The 21,910-nt window shown below is 42.0% G+C and overlaps 1 pseudogene; it reads right to left on the reverse strand.

Annotated features, from left to right (window-relative positions):
* Positions 1-504: 504 nt before the first annotated feature.
* The window catches only part of LOC115777150 (uncharacterized), a 60,413-nt pseudogene continuing 39,007 nt past the window's right edge, over positions 505-21,910 (reverse strand).

Here is a 21,910-nt window from a genome sequence, read left to right on the forward strand (position 1 = left end):
CCTCTAGCAATGGTACTTATTTGAGGAGTTGGACTACCGGTGCAACCTCTGTAGGGTCCAGGTATGGCCTCATGCTACCAGTAGTGACACTGACCCTAGCCAAATTTAAAAACAATTCAATTTTAATTAAATTTTTTTTTAATAGCACCAAATCAAAACAGTCACCTCCAGGTGCTTTATATTGTAAGGTAAAGACCCTACAGTAAATACAGAGAAAACCCAACAGTCAAAACGACCCCCTATGAGCAGCACTTGGTGACAGAGGGAAGGAAAATCTCCCTTTTAGCAGGAAGAAACCTCCAGCAGAACCAGGCTCAGGGAGGGGGGGTCATCTGCTGTGAGGGGGGGCTGAGGGGAGAGAGACAGAGAATAATAATAACTAGTGATTGGCATTAAATGCACAGTGGGGTATAAACAGAGTGAAAGAGGTGAATGGGAACACCCCAGCACCCTAGGCCTATAGCAACATTACTAAGGGATGGCTCAGGATCACCTGATCCAGCCCTAACTATAAGCTTGGTTAAAAAGGAAAGTTTTAAGAATCATTGTAAAAATAGAGAGGGTGTCGGTCTCCTGAATCCAAACTGGGAGCTGGTTCCACAGAAGAGGGGCCTGAAAGCTGAAGGCTCTGCCTCCCATTCTACTCTTAAGTATCCGAGGAACCACAAGTAAGCCAGCAGTCTGAGAGAGAAGTGCTCTATTGGGGTGATATGATACTATGAGGTCTTTGAGATAAGATGGGGCCTGATTATTCAAGACCTTGTAGGTGAGGAGAAGGATTTTAAATTCTATTCTAGATTTAACAGGGAGCCAATGAAGAGAAGCCAATATGGGAGAAATCTGCTCTCTTTCTAGTCCCTGTCAGTACTCTAGCTGCAGCATTTTGGATCAGCCGAAGGCTTTTCAGGCAGCTTTTAGGACAGCCTGATAATAAATGTTATCTGTGATTTCATTTATTTGTGAAGGAAGACACCTGAAACACTTTAATTAAAAAATTAAGACATTTAATATATTAAAGAATCAGAAACCATCACACATGTACATGCAGAGCTCCTTGCTCATAGAGAGACAGGCCTTACTGTGTGTTCTTGCTCCTCTTCCTGACAGAGAGCCAATGTTCCTCACTAACCATAACATTTTTATACATCCACTATCTACAAGCAAACAGAGTCTGTGTGCTGCGGTTTGGCTTTCCTCATTGGTCCGTCCAGTGCTTGTTCTCATGACTTAGATTTCTCCCATCAGCGATAAAGCCTTGTACAAATAGCACATCTTCTCCCCTGAAGTTTCAGTTAATCAGTACAAAGAAATCTTATCAAGATTCATAACAGAACATGGAGATGTTTTAATTGTACAGTATGTACTGTGGCCAAACCTTCAAGGATAAGATAAATTGAGACTGGGACGTTAGTCTGGCACTTTATAATGTCTAATGTATTCATTTATTTATTAAATTGTCTGTTTGCTTCAGCCACTGTTTATTAATCAATTTCCTGGAGTTGAGTTTTAAACATTTGTCATTTTATGAAGGGATGTTGCTAATTTTAGAAATATTGTTCAATTGATGCTACATATTTGTTTAATATGTGCATTGAAGGACATATCCTAGTCAAAAATGACTCTCACAGGCAAGGTAATGCCATCCAGAGTCAGTATCTAGCTCGACACCATGTTTCTAAGCTTTATGGGGCTGAGTACAAGAACTTCAGTTTGAAACGGGCAACCCCAGGCACCAAGGCCCCAGACCCCACACCCTGGCCCCCGCAGAGGAAGCCGGCCACCCGGACGGGGCCAGCACCCACCACCACGGGCCCCCCAGCCCCACAACCCAAGACCATAAGAGCATCCATCCAAGCCCTCACCCCCAACAACCAGGGCCCAGACACAGAAACCACAAAATGGCAGCCACCATCTCCAGTCCAAGAGCCATCAGACACCCGAATCCCCGGGCCCACCCCCAGCCACCTGCGGGGTACACCGCGAGACAAGACTACAGCTGGTCACCCCCATCATGCGATGGAGCTGATCAGTGGGGACCAGAGAGATTCAAAGTTGGCCAGTTGGTTTTTAGAGGTGGCAGACATTCTGTCATGGTCCTGGGCCACTGGCCCAGTGTTATGTTCTTTTTGTATGGTTCTGTTTTGGGTTTTGTTTGTGGGGCTTGGTTATGTTCTCCTTCCTAGTTCCTTGTGTTTCCCGGTGCCTTCCTTTTTTATTGTGATGTTGTCTGGTCCCTGTCTGTTGTGTTCACTTTCTGCTTCCCATGGTCTGGTCATTGTAATTAGCATCACCTGTGTTCCCACTCCCCTCGTTATCCTCTTGTATATTTAAGTCCAGTGTCTTCAGTGCCTGTTGTGGCGTTGTTGTCTTTGTCTTGCTCTTTGGTGCCCATGCTGTGTGCCTCTGTTAGTTTGCCCTGGTTTTCTGGAATTCTAGTGGAGTTTAATTTTATTTGTGCCTTTTGTTTTTTGTTTTGTTTTTTTTTTATTAAAGTTTTTATTAAATTTTGAAACACTTAACATAAATCAAGACAACAAACACAACACAAAACAAAACAAAAAACAAACCAAAAAAAAAAAAACAGTGAGGGACAAGAACACATTTATAAATTATAAGCTAATAATTGCACCACAAGACGCTTCAGTCTGTAAGGTAGTTCACACAGCTACAATGTTGTAGACATAAGAATGAAGACTGTCCCAAGAATGAAGACTGTCATTTTTGCAGTTTAGTCTTCCAAGCATCTTCTCACATGCTGCGTTTTCAGTCTTTCTCTCCACATTTTGATTGTTGGAGTCTGAAGTTCCTTCCACAGCATTAAAATAAGATGAGCACAAGTCACAAGTCCAGTATTTAATACTCTGAAAGCTGTTTTGTCCAACTGTGGCACCTCACTTTTGTCCCCCAATAAGCACAGTCTTGGTGATTCAGGTAATTTAAACTTTAGCCAGCCCCCCATGAAAGATAATACACTGTTCCATATTGAAGAGACTCGTGGACATTCCCACAGAGCATGCAAGAGTACCCTTTGCTTCTCTTCATTTCCAACAAAGGTCATCTTTACCTATGCCCATTTTGTGAAGTCTAGATGGAGTAAAATAGTATCTGTTAAGAATTTTATATTGAATAAATTTGCCTTTGGCCTCCCTGATATATAAGCCGTTATCAGAAATAATTGAATCCCGTATTTTTTCATCAAATGTGCAATCAAGATATCTTTCCCATATTTTTATGAGACTTTTACGCATACTATTTTTGACCCATGGGCACACATTATACCATCTTGATGCCTTGTTAAGAATAGATGGCAATCCCAAAAAACACTCTATTGGGTTTTTCTCTTGAGGGAACTTCATTCTGTCTTTTATACAATCTCTAATTTGTAAATATCTCCAAAAGTGTATGCTTCCCTCCAGCTTAAACTTTTCTATAAAACCCTTATATGACATAAATGTGTCCTCTTCATATAAATCACCAATTATTCTTATATATTTTTTTAACCATTGTGGCCAATAAATTGCTTGTTTTGCCAATTCTGATTTTTGGATTGTGCCATAGGGAAGAATATCTTTGGAGATATGGGGAAATATTACACTTTTTGTGTACCTCTTGCCATACCTTTTTTGAAAATATCAAAATAGGATTATCCAGCATGTTCCTATTGTGTTCTAATTTTTGAGTTAATACCTCAATAGGGGTGAATGGGGAGGTAAGTTCTTGCTCAATTAAAACCCAGTCTAAGTCTGCTTTTGTCTCTGCCCAATGTTTACATAGCTTGGACATTTCAAATGAGATACTGTAATGTTCTATGTTGGTAGTGCTAGTCCTCCTTCTTTTTTTGGTTGACACAACCTACTAATACTAATATGGGGTCTGCCACCTTTCCAAAGAAAATGTTTTATCATATTTTTGTATCTTAAAAGAATTTGTGAAGGGATACAAATTGGTATCATTCCAGTATAATAATTAATCAAAGGAGCTACAGTCATCTTTATTATATTCATCTTGCCCCATAGTGTCAAATGCAACTTACTCCCATTATCCAAATTAGTTTTGATTTTAATAAGCAAATTTTCCATGTTGTCCAGCATAATTTCATTAATATTTGAATTAAGTACTATTCCTAAATATTTCAACCCTTTTTGTAACCATTTAAAATTGAAGGCTGATACTGAATTAGCACTGCAGTTCTGGGAGACTGGCATTGCCTCTGACTTTTGCCAATTGACTTTATAATCTGACGATCTGGAGAAATCGTCAATGACTTCCAACAATGTTGTTATAGAGTTAGCCGGATCTTGACACAGCACCAAAATATCATCTGCATATAAAAATATGCAGATGATATTTTGGTTGGATGATGGCGCCGGTGAGGTCAGCAGCCGTCGTACCTGCTCCTACGCTTTGTTTGTATATATTAGGTTTAGCTCTAATTTTTGACTTTATAATTCCGCCTGCTCTGTGTCATATCACGTATGACAGACAGACTCTTTTTAATATCAGAATACAGCACTCTGGCTGTATTCTGACACCTTTTTCTCCCGACCCGACTTGGCCTCAGGACATACTGCGTTTCCAGTGGGCCAGCTCAAACAAAGGACGGACCAGGTCACGGACAAGGCCCCGAGGGAAAAGAGCCGGCGTAAGAGAGAGGCTGAGGCGCAGAGCGCACCAAACGCCACTGCCGAGCATCCTGTTGGCTAATGTCCAGTCACTGGATAACAAGCTGGACGAACTCAGGGCCAGGATACAGTTTCAGAGGGACATAAGGGACTGCAACATCATCTGTCTCACGGAGACATGGCTGACTCCCCTCATACCGGACCACGCCGTACAGCCATCGGAGTTCTTCAGTGTTCATCGCACGGACAGAACGAGTGAGTCTGGAAAATCAAGAGGAGGAGGTGTGTGCCTAATGATTAATAACAACTGGTGTGACAGTAGGAATGTTGTCCTTCTGAAACAATCATGTTCACCTAACCTGGAGCTCCTAACCCTGAAATGCCGTCCCCACTACCTGCCCCGCGAGTTTACGTCGGTCATCTTCAGCGCCGTCTATATTCCACCTCAGGCGGACACAAACACTGCACTATCCGAGCTACATGAGGCGATTTCCACCTATCAGGCTAACCAGCGTGATGCGGCTCTCATCGTAGCCGGGGACTTTAACAGTGCAAACTTGAAAAAGCTGATACCGGAGTTGATTCAACACATCGACTGCCCCACCAGAGGAGAGAGGACCCTAGACCACTGCTATTCTCCATTCAAAGATGGCTACAAAGCAAAGCCTCTTCCGCCTTTTGGGAAGTCTGACCACACCTCTGTACTTCTCATGCCGAAATACAAACAACGGCTCAGGCAGGAACCCCCTGCTGTGAGAGAAGTGACACGGTGGTCTGATCAAACAGAGGCCGCTCTGCAGGGTGCGTTGGATTCAACCGACTGGGACATGTTTCGCAGCAGCGCGGGCGGAGACATCGAGGAGTTTACGGAAACTGTTGTGGGATTTATTGGGAAAGTTGTTGAAGACACTTCACTTAGGAGGACCATCAGGACTTTTCCCAACCAGAAGCCGTGGGTGGATAAATCTGTCCGCGACGCCCTGAGGTCCCGCACCGTTGCCTACAACTCCGGCCTCGCCTCTGGGAACATGGAGGACTACAAGGTTGCATCATACAACGTCCGCAGAGCGGTGAAAGAGGCAAAACATCGCTACGGCCGCAGACTGGAACAGCAACTACAACAGTCTGACCCCAGGGGACTGTGGCAGGGACTACGCACCATCACGGACTACAAAGCACCACACACACACCCGGTGAGTGCCGACGCTTCTCTGGCTGATGAACTCAACATCTTCTTTGCGCGCTTTGAGTCGGGAAGCCGACAGCCCGCTGCGCTCCCGGCCGGAGGGGCGGAGACACTCACTGTGACGGAGCGCGACGTGAGGAGGGCGTTTAGACGTGTAAACACCAGGAAAGCGGCTGGACCAGACGGTATTAGCGGACGTGTCCTTAAGACCTGCGCTGACCAGCTGGCACCTGTGTTTACACTGATATTCAACCTCTCACTGAAACTGTGTGTGATTCCCACCTGCTTTAAAAAGTCCATCATAGTCCCTGTCCCAAAGAAACCACACCCCAGCAGCCCCAATGACTTCAGGCCCATAGCACTCACCTCTGTGGTGATGAAGTGTTTTGAGAGACTCATCAAGACATTCATCACCTCCTCACTGCCCACCACCCTCGACCCACTACAGTTTGCATACCGGCCAGACAGATCCACAGATGACGCCATATCCTTCCTCCTCCACAAGACCCTTTCACACATAGACACTGGTAAGGGGAACTATGTGAGAGTGCTGTTTGTAGATTACAGCTCAGCATTCAACACCATAGTTCCCTCCAGGCTGGTCTCTAAGCTGCTGGACCTGGGCCTGGGCCCATCCCTGTGCAGGTGGGTTCACAGCTTCCTGACCAGCAGACCACAGGTGGTACGAGTGGGTCACCTCACCTCATCCTCCCTCACCCTCAACACTGGATCCCCCCAAGGCTGTGTGCTCAGCCCTCTGCTGTACTCACTGTACACCCATGACTGCGAGGCCACGTCAGAGTCCAACGTCATCATCAAGTTTGCTGACGACACTGCTGTTGTGGGACTAATCTCTCACAATGAGGAGACAGCCTACAGGAGAGAGGTCTCCCGCCTGGAGAACTGGTGCCAGGAGAACCACCTCCTGCTCAACGTCAGCAAAACGAAGGAACTGATCGTGGACTTCAGCAGGAAGCAGCAGAGGGACTACCATCCACTTGTCATCAGTGGTGCTGAGGTGGAAAGAGTGGACACCTTCAAATACCTGGGAGTGACCATCTCACAGGACCTGTCCTGGACTCATCACATAAACATCACTGTGAAGAAGGCCAGACAGCGTCTCTACCTCCTCAGGCGGCTGAGAGACTTCAAGCTCCCACTCAAGGTGCTCAGGAACTTTTACACCTGCACCATCGAGAGCATCATGCGTGGGAGCATCACCACCTGGATGGGAAACTGCACCAAGCAGGACTTCATGGCCCTAAAAAGGGTGGTTCGTTCAGCTGAACGGACCATCAGAACCACCCTCCCCAACCTGCAGGACATTTACACCAAGCAGTGCAGGCTGAGGGCCATGAAGATCCTAAAACAGCCCAGCCACCCCGGACACTCTCTCTTCTCCCTGCTCCCATCAGGCCGGCGTTACCGCTGCCTGAGGGCTAAGACTGAAAGGTTGAAGAAGAGTTTTTACCCACAAGCCATCCGTCTGCTCAACTCTGAGCCCTAACTGGACCATTATTGCACAGTGTAAATATTATAATTTAAAAAGTGTGTATAGTGTATAGTATATAGAGTATAGTGTATAGTGTGAATTACTTTTTTTTTTTATTTTTATTCTTCTTATTTATATGTGTGTGTTTATTAGGTTGCAGGTACAAAATACATTTCACTGTGCATTGTACTGTGTATAACTGTGCATGTGACAAATAAACACTATCTTATCTTATCTTATCTAAATAATTTGTGTTCCCTCCCCCCTCCAGTCAAACCTCTGATTCTGGAGTCCTCCCTAATCTTAATAGCTAAAGGTTCTAAGAAAATAGTGAACAAAAGTGGGCTAAGATTACAACCCTGATGGGTAGATCTAGCAATATTGAAAAACTGAGACAGCACTCTATTAGTAAAAACAGCAGCTTTTGGTCCAGATTACTGTGTCCTTATACACCTACAAAAATTATCCCCAAGTCCAAATTTTGACAAAGCAGTAAATAGGAAACTCCACTCCACCCTGTCAAAGGCTTTTTGGGCATCAAGTGATATTGCTACCACAGTGTTCATATTACAGATGCAGCCACCGAAAATTTCCGGCCGATCCGTGACGCGACCTTGGCCGGTCCTTGGCCGATTCGTGGCCGAACCTTGGCCTAAACGTGATCCCCCGCTAATGACGTAGGAATTCCGGCCACTGGTGGGAACGCCCCTAAGCAGCATTTGGGGAAAATGGTGGTAATGTCTTGTTTATCCACCAGGAGGAGCAGTAATAGTGGAAGCGCATTCATTTACAGTCCGCTGTATACTGTACCAAGGATCCTCACATCATTGAACTGTAATTGTAAGCGGAACTGTCCATTAAAAACAATAGAAAGATGAGATTAAAGCGGTCATTATAGTGGAGCGGTGAGTATTGTCTGGAGGGACGGGCTGTGCTTGAAGTTCAGCCCGGGACCTCGGACAGGCTGTGAGCGAAACTGGGTAAAAAAATAAATATAATAATTCTGATCACCAGCTGGTTTGGCCTGGGAATGACCTGGAAAGCCTAATCCTCTCATCAGTGTCACATTGTTCTTCCAAGTCTTCACAATGTTAAGCTTTTTGTTTGTTTATATTTTCCCTTTTATTTTATAATCAAAACTGCGACCAAAATGACTCTGCGTCTCAAACTAATAATACCGGCAGTCGTTATCGTATGCTGAGCTAGGGTTAGGGTTAGTAATTCAGACTAAATGTCATCCATATTACCTTTGCTGAATCTAACAAAGCATTCTTTGAATCTCCTCCACCTGCTTCATCAAACCTCAGCAGTAAACATATATGAAGGCAGCAGCTGACACAGTAACAGTGAGCGCAGCACACTGTGCAGTCTAAACTCTGCTCTGATTAATTATATGAATGTACAGCGAGTCAATCAGGATTGTGAAACGTCAGCTGCAGAGCCTCCATCATCAGATCAATGCCCGGTTCATTTTCCATTTTATAAACAATACTTTAGAGGTTTTAGTGAAGTCACACTGTGACAGTGACGTGCATTAGTGTGTGTGTGTCATCAGTGGCTATAAAAGGCCTTTTCTTAAAGGATAAAGTGGTGTTTGAGCCACAGTTACGGCGGAGCGGCGGCTCCTTGAAATGGGACGCAGCCTTCCTGCGGCAGACAGCTAGCAGCAGGAACCGGACGCGCCAGGTTAGCCTAAGAAGCTACTGAGGTGTCCGTGACAACCACCATAGAAACAGCCTTTTAAGACCGTTTTAAAAACATCCTCAGAGTTCAAACGAGCAAAAATATATGATTTGAAACAGTTACAGCTGCAGAGCTGTGGCGGCTTCTTTAAACGTTGTTTACATAGATGATCATGAATGATACGATGTAGCTAGCAGTGTAGCTAGCAGTGAATGAGGTGACGTCATTGTGTGCGCATTTCACAGCTGTCTGTCTCAGTCTGTTGTTGATATTATTCCAATTAACATGTGTTTACTTTCTCTGGACCATCTCAGGTCCACCGTTACAATTTCAGCCTACAAAATGATTTAAATATGAACACACACTCTAACATCAGTGCGCTTTATGAAGTCCAATCCTTAAAATAAATATTATGTTTGTAAACATTCCTGTCTCTGAAATAAGTACAGATGTTCATGTTTGTCATTACCATTTTATTTGTTTAGAGAATTGTGAACTTCACATTGTGTATCTAATCAGAGTCTCAGCAACCTTCAGTCAGAGACTGAGACTGGATCACAGCTTTAACCTCTGCAGAGTCACAGACAGACACAAACCTTCCAAATCACACACAAGCAGCCCAGTCTCATCATTTTTGGATGCCTCTACGGTACACTACACTGTGATCAATATATTAAAAATTATAAATGAAAAGACAACATTCACATAAAGCTGTTTGAAAGTAAAATTAATAGGTACTTTCCAATAATATTTTTAAGGATCTCTGTCAGAGACCAGACAGAGCCATGACTCTCAAGAACCAGAGACTGAAATATGGAAAGAAAAAAAAAATCCCTATGAGAAATAAATGTGCAACAGTAAATATTTTGTCCACTGGAAAATAATCGTTTTGAAACAAAAGCTTGGGATGTCATCAAACCAGAAAAATAGAACTCATTTTTTTCTTTAATAACACACCTTAGCATGTAGTAATGTGAAACATTTCCAAACAACAATACATAGATTTTATTCAATGTTTTGATTGTGGCAGTGAAAACACATGTTGCTGTGTGAGTGTGACTGGCAGCCTGTGCACTGAGACCATGAAGCCCACTTCTCTGAAGCAGCTTCTTCTTCTTCTTGGCATCAAAACAGAGCTGGGAGAAATCTACCAAAAGGAGAAAGAACATCTGAGGTGAAACCAGTCAGGACAAATGATTAAATTATATATAGTAGTTCAATACAGCCTCTCAGGTAGCTTTGTGTTGATTTCAGCTGACTGCTCCTGTCTGTGGACCCGTGGTTTTTATGTTTGTAACCACTTAACTTCCATTCATCTATTTAACTCAGGGAGGAGAAATGTCAGGTTGGTGCAGGCTGGTGAGTTTAGGAGGGAGGTGCGTTTGGTTCTCTGTTGTCATTATCTGAAAGATTTGGTTTACCCTGTGGCTGGGCTGTATCTGGAGTTATGTTGGACCTGTCACACTTAGCAAGTTTCCCAGGTTGGTGTTTATGGTTTAGAACTTCTAGCTCTGGAGCATCATCTGTGGCTGTGTAGGGTCCCGTTGGTTTTTGCTGTTTCTCCAGATCTGCGTTGGAAATTAGGTTATTGATCTCAGTGCATTCCTAAACAGGCTGAACAAGGTTATATATCGTCACCCTCCTAAAAAAATGGTCAAAGACATTTTTTAAATTTTATTTTTGTCCAAATTAAATTTTCAACATTCGGTTCAGTTTTTTGTGTTTTCTGAAAAGCCTGAAAAAATAAAGTAGACCATAATTTTGGGAGGGTGACGACATGTTTCATGGCTAAATAACATAACTGCTGCAGTCTGATGGTGACAGCAAGATCTGAAGCAGTGGGTGACGAGGAAGAGGAGGAATACAACAATTTGAAGAGATCCCTCAGTCTACAGTCAGCACAACGGCTACATTAGTGGCTGTTTGAGTTTCCTTCCATCTGCTGTGAACCTGAAGCACGGAGAACACAAAACATCTCTTCCAAATCTGGGATCTCAATTACAAATTTGTTCTTATTAAAGGTGAAATATGTGTTGTGACCTGGCTTTTTATACACCTGGCAACCCTGGGTCATCAGTGGTAACCCATCCCCACTCCCACACCCATCCCACACACATTCCGATCTACTGGCCCCGTGTACATAACAAAAGGTGGCCTAATGAGATGTAAACTGCCATTTGGAGGCGCTTGGTAGAAAAAGGAGTAGTGTGAAAATGCTGGTAGTTCTAGTGGTCCAAGTTGTTCACCCACTCTACTCTTAAGTCTCAGAGTGGGCTTGGTTTGTGGCCTGAACTTGAGTTCAAGCTTCTCCAAACTCCACTGGTGTTGCTCTGCAGTAGCTGGTCCTCCATCTTCTTTCTGTAGGTGTTTTTTCCATCCCTGATTTTCCTTCTGAGATCCTTCTGCACAGCTCTCAGCTCCTCCTTATTTCCTGATCTAAAGGTTCTCTTCTTCTCCTTCAGGAGAGCCTTTGTTTCAGAGCCACAGTTATGTATAACAAGTAATACTCAAGTGAATGTTAAACATGTATTAAAAGAAAAATGATTCAGCTCAGCTCACAAGAAACTGCTGGATACTATTCTGGAAATGCCTAATGAATACAAGGCCACTGTGAGCAATGACAAACCTTTAAACATGATAATCAAAAAGTACACATTAGTATCATTGCTCACCTTTATTTATGAGAATGTCACTTCTCAAAATGATTGCATGCTGTCAGCTCTCATGGGTGAAGTTTGGCTTTGAGGGTTGGAGAAGAAGCTTTCCAGCACCTTTGGATTTCCAATTCAGTTCTGAAAGAGCAAAGACACAAACTACAATGATGTATGAAGCGGAAATGTTTGATTGTTGCTGCAGCACAAAACAGGTTTATAAACTGGTAGCTGATATAGCCTGAAGTATTAAAGATGAACCTCCTCTTCCACAAAAAAAAAAATTTAGTGGTTCTTATTGCTGTTCTCAAATCTGCGCCCTCCACTGATAAACAACAACAATGTAAAACATATTAATGAATCAGTAACAAAATTATGGTGTTGAAAGTAAGTAGCCTGATGCTTCTAGATTAGTGATTCCAAAGCAGGCTGAGTCAAAACCTGAGATGGAGACTGGGTTTGTTTAAAGCTGAGGACAGTGAATCAGTCCCTGCTCACTGACAGGATTCCCAGAGTCTGGAAGCTAATACACTGTAAGTAATACACTGTAATACACTGTAAGTTTCAGCTCATTCTCAGGTGCTGGCAGGTTTCATGGATCCTCAGGTTTGTCACAGAGGATTAAAGGCAGCCAGACTTTCAGTTTTATGTGTATAGCGCCAAATCACAACAGTCACCTCAAGGCTCTTTCCACAGAAGAGCTGAAAGCTCTGCATCCCATTCTACTCTTAAGTATCATAGGAACCACAAGGAAGCCAGCAGTCTGAAGTATAAACAGACTGCTCTTTGTTTAAATAGTGAATATAAGAAACTTGCTAATATAAGGTTTGTTTACAGTGAATATAAAGAAATCACGGGAACCTCCCCAGCAGTCTAGGCCTATAGCAGCATAACTAAGAGAGGCTTCAGGGTCACCTGATCCAGCAACTGTGTTCAGACCAGTATCATTTTATTTTACATTGTGATAAGCCTGGGTCAGTTCAGTGCAGATTAAATGAAGCACTGTACTCGCAGATATTGAATATGGATGCACTGAAGCTCATCGGGATATTTATTTGGAATCTGTGGCTGAAAATAATCATTTTGCTTAACTAGTAAGTCCAGAAGCTCATATTTCTGTCATAACATTGTTTAAATAGTGAACGCTTTCCTACGATATCCGCTAACATTTGCACAGAAAATTTAAGCTAGCGTCTCAAAGACGGCAAAACCCGCAATAATCTCTACAAATGCATCTCAGAGTTGGGATATCAGCGCTCTCTTACACCACATTAATCTAATTTCAAGTGCTTATTGAACTCACTGCCTTAATAATATCACTATATAAACGCTGTCCATTGAAATCCTCTTACCTGAACACTGCAGCATCCGCCGGAAGTCAGCGAGCATGGCTTCTGTAGTCCTTCTTCTGTAGTCCTTCTCTGTCAGTGATCCTCCGTTAGAACGATAACTACCTTCTCGACTGACTACGAGGTGCAGACGGCCCTTGCTGGCCCATATTTACAGGCCTGAAAACCGCTAATAAAGTCAGTAATTACCTGATAACACCCGAAGCGGGTGAACTAATGCAATTAGCTGGACAGCAACGGGAATACGCGTGACCATGGTCACGGCCGATGGGGTGATGGGTACTGTAGTTCATTTATTTATTCATCGTTGGTTCATGGATTTAACACAGAGGAAAAACGGCTTCAGACCACGGAACTCACAGAAAAAATTGGACACCGAATATAGCACTAACCATAAACACGTAAATATAAATTTAGACATAAAAAGCCCCACAAATGTCATCGTTACAACCATAAGCAGCACCCCACATTAAATGAAACAAGGAGAAATTCATGTCAAAAGGAAAAGTGGCGCTTAAGGATCGCAATTAAAGGCATAATTCAGCTTCTGAGCTTCCAGTTCAAAAGAAAAGGGGGGAAAAAAGGGGGACAGGGGCAAAAAAAAAAAAAAAAACTATACTGCAGCTTAGAAGCCGTGCTCAGAGGCACGAACTTTATCCCACTGCCTTTCAGGCAGAATAGAAGTCGTGCCGAGTAACACGAAAAAAGAGGGAATTCGTGTTCATGAGCACGAATCAATAGATTAAATTTCGTGACTACTGCACGAACTGCCGTGAGACCGGGTTGGCTCAGCGCAGCACCGCTTCTTTTTTAACCTACTGTATTTATTTACTTATTTAGTTAAAAGATGAAGTGAAACAAAGGAATCTTTTGGTGATTCGCAATGGAAATGTGTGAAAGGTCATACTGACAAAAATTTTAGGCATCTATTTTAGGTTTTCAAAACTTGATACTTCACCAAAACTATTTTGAATCACAGAACTCAACGTTTTTGTTAAGAAGGCGCCACCTTTTGGTGACAGTCTACAATTGAGGGAAAGGGGTGTGTTCATGCTGGAAAGTAGATACGCCCAGGAGAAGGAGGGGGACTTCCAGCCCGACGACAGCCGGACGTCGGCCAGCTGGGAGCTGGACTTCAGCTGGCCGACGTCTGGCTGGATGCGGCAACATTAGGTGGCTGCATCTGTATTTCTATTTTCCCACAAGGGGTGTAAAAGTCTTCTCATGTTATCAGCTGATGATCGATGCTTAAACCCCACCTGATCTTTATGAATAATCTGTGGCAACACCGTTTCTAATCTTGTAGCTAAAATTTTTGACAGTACTTTACAATCCACATTTATCATGTGCCTTTTGTTAGCTCTGCCAGATAAAGCCGAGTTTATATCCTACCTGTCTGACGTATCCAGGGTTGGGGTCCTCCTTCCTGCCTACCACACAGCCGATCCATGACACATTCTTTCCAAACTAATGTGGTCTAAAAGTAGATTCTTATAGTGAGGAATGCATAAATTATTTTTTGATTTCCAACTTATGATAGTTTTTTAGCGATGCATAAGGCTGTAAGAACTATGTGTGATATATTTGTTTCCATGTTTAATTCACTTAAATCACCTAGAATGCAGTTTTGGTGATGCTGGGATAACGCAATTAAAACATGTGGATAAGTCTTCACATATCCTCTGCCAGAACCTCTGAACAGGTGTACAAGACCAAATTACATGCATATAGTTTTCATTATTGTTGCCTGAACAGTGGGTGTATATATTTGTGTCTCTGAGCCCCATTTGGAACATTCTGTGTCCTGTATAGTGTATTCTATGGAGAGTTATATATATTTTATATATATTTATATTTTTTGATATATACTTATATATTTTTGATAATAATTTTGGGGTATAAAGATTTAGAAATTCTGTTACCAATACAGGGATTTCTAATTTTAGATTATTTAAATTAAACCTTTCCTGTATGATGGACCTCAACTGCTGGTATTCAAGAAATTTACTATTGCTAATTTCATATTTTGAAATAAGTTCTTTAAATGAAATAAAGGTCCCATCGTGAATAACATGTTATAAATTCTTTATTCCTTTCTCTTGCCATGTTGAAAAATTCAGTACTGGCTTTTTCTGACATATATCTGGATTGTTCCAAATGGGTGTCAGTTTACATGGGATAAGTGAAGACTTAGTAATCTTTAAAAATTCCCACCAGGCTGTCAGAGAGGTGCTTTTAAAGCAGTTATGATGTTTAATACTGAAGCTAATGAAAGGTAAGTCAGAGATTTTCACTTTTCCACAGAGTGTTTGTTCTAGATCCAGCCATGGGCTGTCTAAAGGGCTTGATTTGATCCACCTTGAAACATACTGTAATCTAATAATCTGATAAAAGTTTTGAAGTTCTAGATCACCACTGCATTTTAGCTTTTGTAAAGTCTTCAAACTTATTCTTGAGGTTTTATTTTTCCATAAAAATTTTGAAATGTTTGAGTCTAGAGACTTAAACCAGGCAACAGAAGGTTTATTAGGGATCAGTGAAAACAGATATTGATTTTAGGCAGAATCAACATTTTTTACTGTGGCAGCTCTCCCCATGATACATATAGGTAGAGTTCCAACGTGTGAGGTCATCCTCTATTGTTTTTAACAGAGGAATATGATTCAAACGTACCAGGTCTGACAGCCTGGGGGAAAAAGTAAGACCTAAATATCTAATGTTGCCAGATTGTAGTGAGGTGGTCGTGGTGTTCTGAAAATTATAATGCAGAAGTAAAACGGTTGATTTACTCCAATTGATAGAGTAATCTGATATAGATGAGAATGTATCTATAAGTGTGACTGTCTTAAGAAGAGAGGTTTGTGGGTTCCCAAGGAAAAGTAGTACATCATCAGCATAAAGGCTTATCTTATGGTCTGTGTTCTCTGTTTTAATTCCTTTAATATCTATATTTTGTCGGATTGTTGCTGCTAGTGGCTCGATGAAAATGACAAAAAGTGAAGGAGAAAGCGGGCAGCCCTGCCTGGTGCCCTCTACAGACTGAAGCTTTGGGAAATAAGATAATTTGTTCTAACACGTGCATTTGGAGAGCTGTATAGTGTTCTGATCCAGTTTATGAATGATGAACCAAATCCAAATTTGTGTAGAACTGCTAACAGAAATTTCCAATTTACCTGGTCAAATGCCTTCTCTGCATCTAAAGAGATAACTGTGGTTTCTAATTTATTAATAGAACAGTAATCTATTACATTTATCAATCTGTGTGTATTATTGGCTGAGTGCCGACCCTTGATAAAATCTCTTTGGTCTGGATGTATAATAGATGGAGTGATTATTTCTAACCTTCTGGCCAAGACTTTATAAATTATTTTAAGGTCTACATTAATGAGAGAGATTGGCCTGTAGCTGGATGGGAGTGTGGGGTCTTTGCCTGGTTTAAGAAGTAGACTAATGTTAGCAGAGTTCATGTTTGGAGAGACCATGTGATTGCTCTGAATTTGAGCCACCATTCTGAAAAATGGTGCTAGCTCAGACCAAAATTCTTTATAAAACTCTGCTAGAAAACCATCTGGGCCTGGGGCTTTATTATTTGGGAGATGCTGTAGGGCTTCATAAAACTCAGATGATGAAAAAAACGAATCAAGAGTCGCAGCCTGATCGTCATTTAGTATTGGTAGATTTATATTATTAAGATATTCTTCAATTTCAGCATCAGATGGATTAATCTGTGATGAGTATAAGGCTTCATAGAAGTCTTTAAGAGTTATTTATTTATTGTGGGTCATGAGTAATGTTACCAGTTGAGTCTTTAACAGAATAGATAGCTGTTTTTTCTTTATTTAATTTTAACTGGTTGGCCAGGAATTTTCCAGATTTATTTCTATGTTAAACGTTTTCTAAACGCAGCCTCTGCAACATAAATTGCGTCCACTTATCAGTTATTTCATTTAATTACAGTTTCAGTTTCCTCAGGTTGTTAATTATATGTTCTTGTGGTGAAGCAGCATAGGCAGTTTCTAAAGATTTCATTTTCTGTTCTAATTCTAACACAAGTGTGTTTTCTTTATTTTTTTATATGCGAGCAATAAGATATTATTCTGCCCCATATTACTGCCTTTCTTGCTTCCCAAAGAACACATGGTGATATTCCTGACAGATCATTATTTTCTAAATATGTTGCCCACTCCTTTTTGAAATAATTAATGAAATCTTGTTCTTTAAGTAATGATGTATTAAATCTCCAGTTCCTGATTGGTGGTGTGACTCTTTTCTGTGTCAGAGACATAGACATTGGTGCATGATCACTGATAGTGATAGGATGAATCTGAGTGTCTGTGATATCCATCATCATGGAGCTGCTAACTAAAAAGTAATCTAAGCGGGAGTGAGACTTGTGTACTGGTGAGAAGAAACTATAATCTTTCAGAGTGGGGTGATGTGAACGCCAAGCATCGCAAAGACCAAAATCCTTCATGTACTGTTTAAGAATGTCTGCAGACTGCCAGTTCCTCTGACTCACTGCTGTACTGAGCCTGTCAATATCTTAAGTACCAGATTGAAGTCTCCTCCTATTATAAGTGTGGTGTCAGAGTGATCAGAGATTGAAGGTATGAAAGAAGGAGGGGTCATCAACATTTGGTCCATATATACTAGCAATGCATAAATCTATATTCTGAATAGTTAAATTAAGTATTATAAATCTACCTGCTGGGTCTGATGTAGCATTTCTAATGGTGAAATTTATCTTTTTGTTTGGAGTTGTAGCAGGCTGAGTACATGTGAGGGAACTGTGGAGAGCAGAGTGTGTGCGCAGATGTTCTGGACACGTGTGTCTCCTGTAGAAACACAACGTCAGCCTGTAAATCATTTAACCGATTAATAATTTTCACTCTCTTTTCCCTCTAACTAACTCCACGTACATTCCCTGAGACAAACTTGAGTGTGCTCATGTTTAGATTAACAGGTGAAGTGTTGTGTGTTTACTAAAGATTTGTGCGCGCGTTCTCGCATGCGTCCTGCACGACCTTGTGTGTGCATGCGTACGTGTCCTGCATGACTGTGTATCCTGTATGGCAGTGTGTGTGCTGTATGTCCGTGTGGCAAACATGTTGGGGGAAAAAAAAAAAGAAGAAAAGGAGTGTAAAGTGAGAGAGAAATGAAACAGTGCAAACACCAAAGAGCCGTTCAAAAGTGACAAACAAGCATTAAAAAAAACTTAACATGAAAACAAAACAATGCGCTGTGCATTAATTGTTATATACAGACCTGCAGACTGGCTGTGGGATAAGTTTCTCTTATCTAACCAATTGCATGCTTTAGATTAACATGAAGTTGCTCCTAATAAAGCCATGGAGTAACCTCCCGATCCCTGTACAGCTGACTGTTAACATAAAGCTTATCTACAGCCACAATAGCTCTGACGCCCTCAGTGATGTATTTCTTCCTTATTGGAAATAATACTCGCCTCCGATCGAGAATCTCTTTTGGAAACTGGTCATTAACACTATAGTTTGTTCCACACAGCTCTCTGCCCTGACTCTTGACCTGCTCTTTTTGCTTATAGTGTTCAAATTTAGCTACAATTGGCCAAGGCCGTTTGTTATCGGGCTTCTTACTTCCGAGCCGGTGAACACGATGGAAAGTTTTATTTTTTACCGCTTCACTCGGGAGTTTCAGTTGATGTTGGAGGAATTGACGAACTGAGGCTTCGGCATCCTCCTCTGCTCGCTCTGGGATCCCAGAGAAGACGAGGTTGTCCCGCGTGCTCCGAGCTTGGATGTCCAGAATGGTCTCCCTCATTTTCTTGTTTTCCCCGGACAGCTGCGTCATCCCATCGGTGAGTTGTTTCACGCTATCCCTCAGCGTTTGGTTCTCGGCAGCAAGCGAAGCCACCTGCTCTTGGCTGAACTCCAGAGACTCCCTCAGTTGTTGGAAGTCCTTGTGGAGAACCTCCACCAAGGCAAGTCGGGCATCTAAGCTAGTTAGCTTCTTGTCGATAGAGTCCAGGACATCAGTGAAGCTTTTCTCTGGAGATAATGTAGATGTGCTTGTTGAGCACTCGGAACTAGTGCGTTTAGACGGTGTGTCTGTGGTAGCGAGTTGTTTTTGTGGTTTGTCCATCACGATGTTGACAAAACACTCGTCGACATAGTTCTCCAGGCTGTCCAATGTTTCCTCGTCCAGTTTGTTATATTGAAAAATTAATAGGCAGAGGTTAGTATTAAGAATGATTCTATTTTGGTGTAAATATATTGGCTTGATTTACCTGAGTTGGACCGGTTTGTTTAGTATACCGCCATGTTACTTACGCAATATGCACAGCTCTCGCGGGATCTCAGCAATGACGTATTCCTCCTCTCCTGCTCCCAGCCTTACAGCGCCTCTTTGTGGGGCTGAGTACAAGATCTTTAATTTGATCTGAATTTAGAAGCAGGAAATTAGAGGTTATCCAGGTCTCTAATTTCCTGTCTTTAAGACAAAACTAGTGAAAAAAAGCATAAAGTAAAAACTGTCAGTGGCCTTCACCTCTAAAATCATTGCTGTGTAGGGGTTGTCTCTTTGTTGTCCTTCTAGTGAATGTGTTGTTAATTTAATTCACACTAAAGCAGTTGAAACTGATTAACAACCCCTCGGCTACTTAACGCACCAGATCAATATCCTTGAAGTTTAACTGACTTCATGCTATACTCTGATTCTTCCTTAGGTTTTTTGAGCAGTATACATACGGTGAGCTGCTCGTCTAATTTTCTATTTTAATCAATAACACAGAGCATGTATTGTTCTTGTTTTTATTTAAAGTGTAAGAAGGAAAAAGTATGTAGGCCAAGAGACACACGTATCCCTGGATTCACAGAAAATAGATTTGAGTTGTGGGTTAAAGTCTCACTGATTTAGAAAAACAGTCACTGCAATTTTAAATATGCCTGCATAAAGCTGAGTGTGTTACAAATTCATCTCAGAAAGATTAGATTTTGATCGTCTTACATTTAAACAAATTATCCAGTTCAGAATTCAGTTCTGTGATTACTCTCAAAATGGGTTATCAGAAAGTTACCAAAGGAACAGATGAAGTTTAAAGCGCACCAGCAGTGTTGCCAAGTCCGCTTATTATAAGCGACTTTGGGCTTGTTTTTTTCTAAAGTCACTTGCAAATCTCGTGAGTCGCAGGTTGCGTTTTTTTTGGCTTGTTTTTGAACGTGGAGTTGCTTATTTGGGCTTGACTTTCTTTCCGAGTGAAACTCCTTGAATATCGCTCGGTGCCCTATAATAAAGCAAAAGACGAGTGGCGGGTAGTTTGTCCCTTCTAAGCCCCCTTTTCCTGTTTATCGTTCCTGACACCCAAACAAACACTCATAACAGCCCAGAGTGAGGAGGCAGCGCAAGAATGAACTCCAGTAAGTGGGGAAAATATAGGAAAAAAATCTATAGTAAAGAGTGGGAGAAAGAGAGCGCACTTACAGAATGGATCCGAGCTCAGATGGGAGACAGTGGTGCTAAAAGTGGGTATGCACTATATGCAATGAATAGGGGCGCCGCGCAAGAGGGGGGGCGCCAAAACGATGCGGCGAAATCATTTCTCTAGTGCATTTTCTGTATTTAACAGCTGTGCATATGAAATGATCAGTAACAGAGGAACGGCGCTGATTAGGCGCCCCCTGTGCTCCTTCACCTCCCCTCCTCCTGCCCCCCCCCCAAAAAAAAGAATTGTGTCCGCATACACCTCTGAAAGTAGCTGCGGTCCTAATGGGAGACGTACCAAAGGCATTCCCCAGATTTTGCAAGTGTATACTGTTTAAAATCGGCCTCAGTTTTACACAATGTTGTCGGTTGCCAGTTGGGCTTCTTTTGGGCTTGTTTTAATAGAGCTGGTTGCTTGTTTCTGTCACAAGATCTGGCAACACTGAGCACCAGTGGCATACACAGAAAACCACAGATATACTAACACAGATCGTATACATCAGAGGCTGTCCTTCAGTGGTGTTTGGCATGTTTGTCTTGTCCAGTCTCCACACTTAAACAATAACTGTATTCTCAACCAAAGATCTCAGTCAATTAGATTTTTCAAGACGAATATTGTAAGTGTAGTGTCATAAATGTGTTCATTTTAAAGTGCACTGAGGGATGATAAAAGCAGCAATCTAAAAACATCACCTGAAGCTTGAGAATTGTGGTGAATGTATTCAAATTATCTTGTGAAATACATTAATTCAGGTCATATGAAAGGAGACTGACTGCCAACTCACCTGAGATAATCTCATTAGTATGGGCCTTAACATTAGACTTTCAGAATACAAGAAGCTGTAAATGCTTTTTCAGAGGCTTTTCCAACCTGACAAGAACAAGATTCTATCAGCACACTGCTCTCCCTACCACCTCAAACTGTACCTCAGCCTGAAAAAAATAGCAGCCTCTCTGCCTGAAAACTTAGCAGTGAAAGGAGTGGGATGGAAGGCTAGACAAGGTTACAGAGCATTTTCTCTTTATTTATCCACCTGAGCTCTGTCAAGGCCCTCTCCCAGGCCATCTTGCACCTCCCAGAATAGACCAGCCTGAGTGAGCTGGTAGGCATGATTACACTTGGCACATTTATCAGTTTCCAGGGCTATCATTATTCCCCTGGGGGCAGTTTTGAATCTGTTGCAGCTGCTGACAGGTGTGGGGCAATTTTAAGATTATTTATAATGACGGCTCCACCTCAGAATCCACGATCATTGGCAGCTATCCTCAGGAGTATGAGACACACACACACACACACACACACACACACACACACAGGCATGGATTTTTTTAATGGCAGAGCATTTGAAAAATCAAAAGCTCTTGAGAACTACATAAATAGAACAAATTAAGTGAATGATTTGGGCTGCTGTTCCTTTCTTTATAAGATCTGCCATATGCTTAGAAAGAGATGACACAGCAGGTTCACT

The sequence above is a fragment of the Archocentrus centrarchus genome, unplaced genomic scaffold, assembly GCF_007364275.1.
Source record: "Archocentrus centrarchus isolate MPI-CPG fArcCen1 unplaced genomic scaffold, fArcCen1 scaffold_44_ctg1, whole genome shotgun sequence".
Classification (NCBI taxonomy): domain Eukaryota; kingdom Metazoa; phylum Chordata; class Actinopteri; order Cichliformes; family Cichlidae; genus Archocentrus; species Archocentrus centrarchus.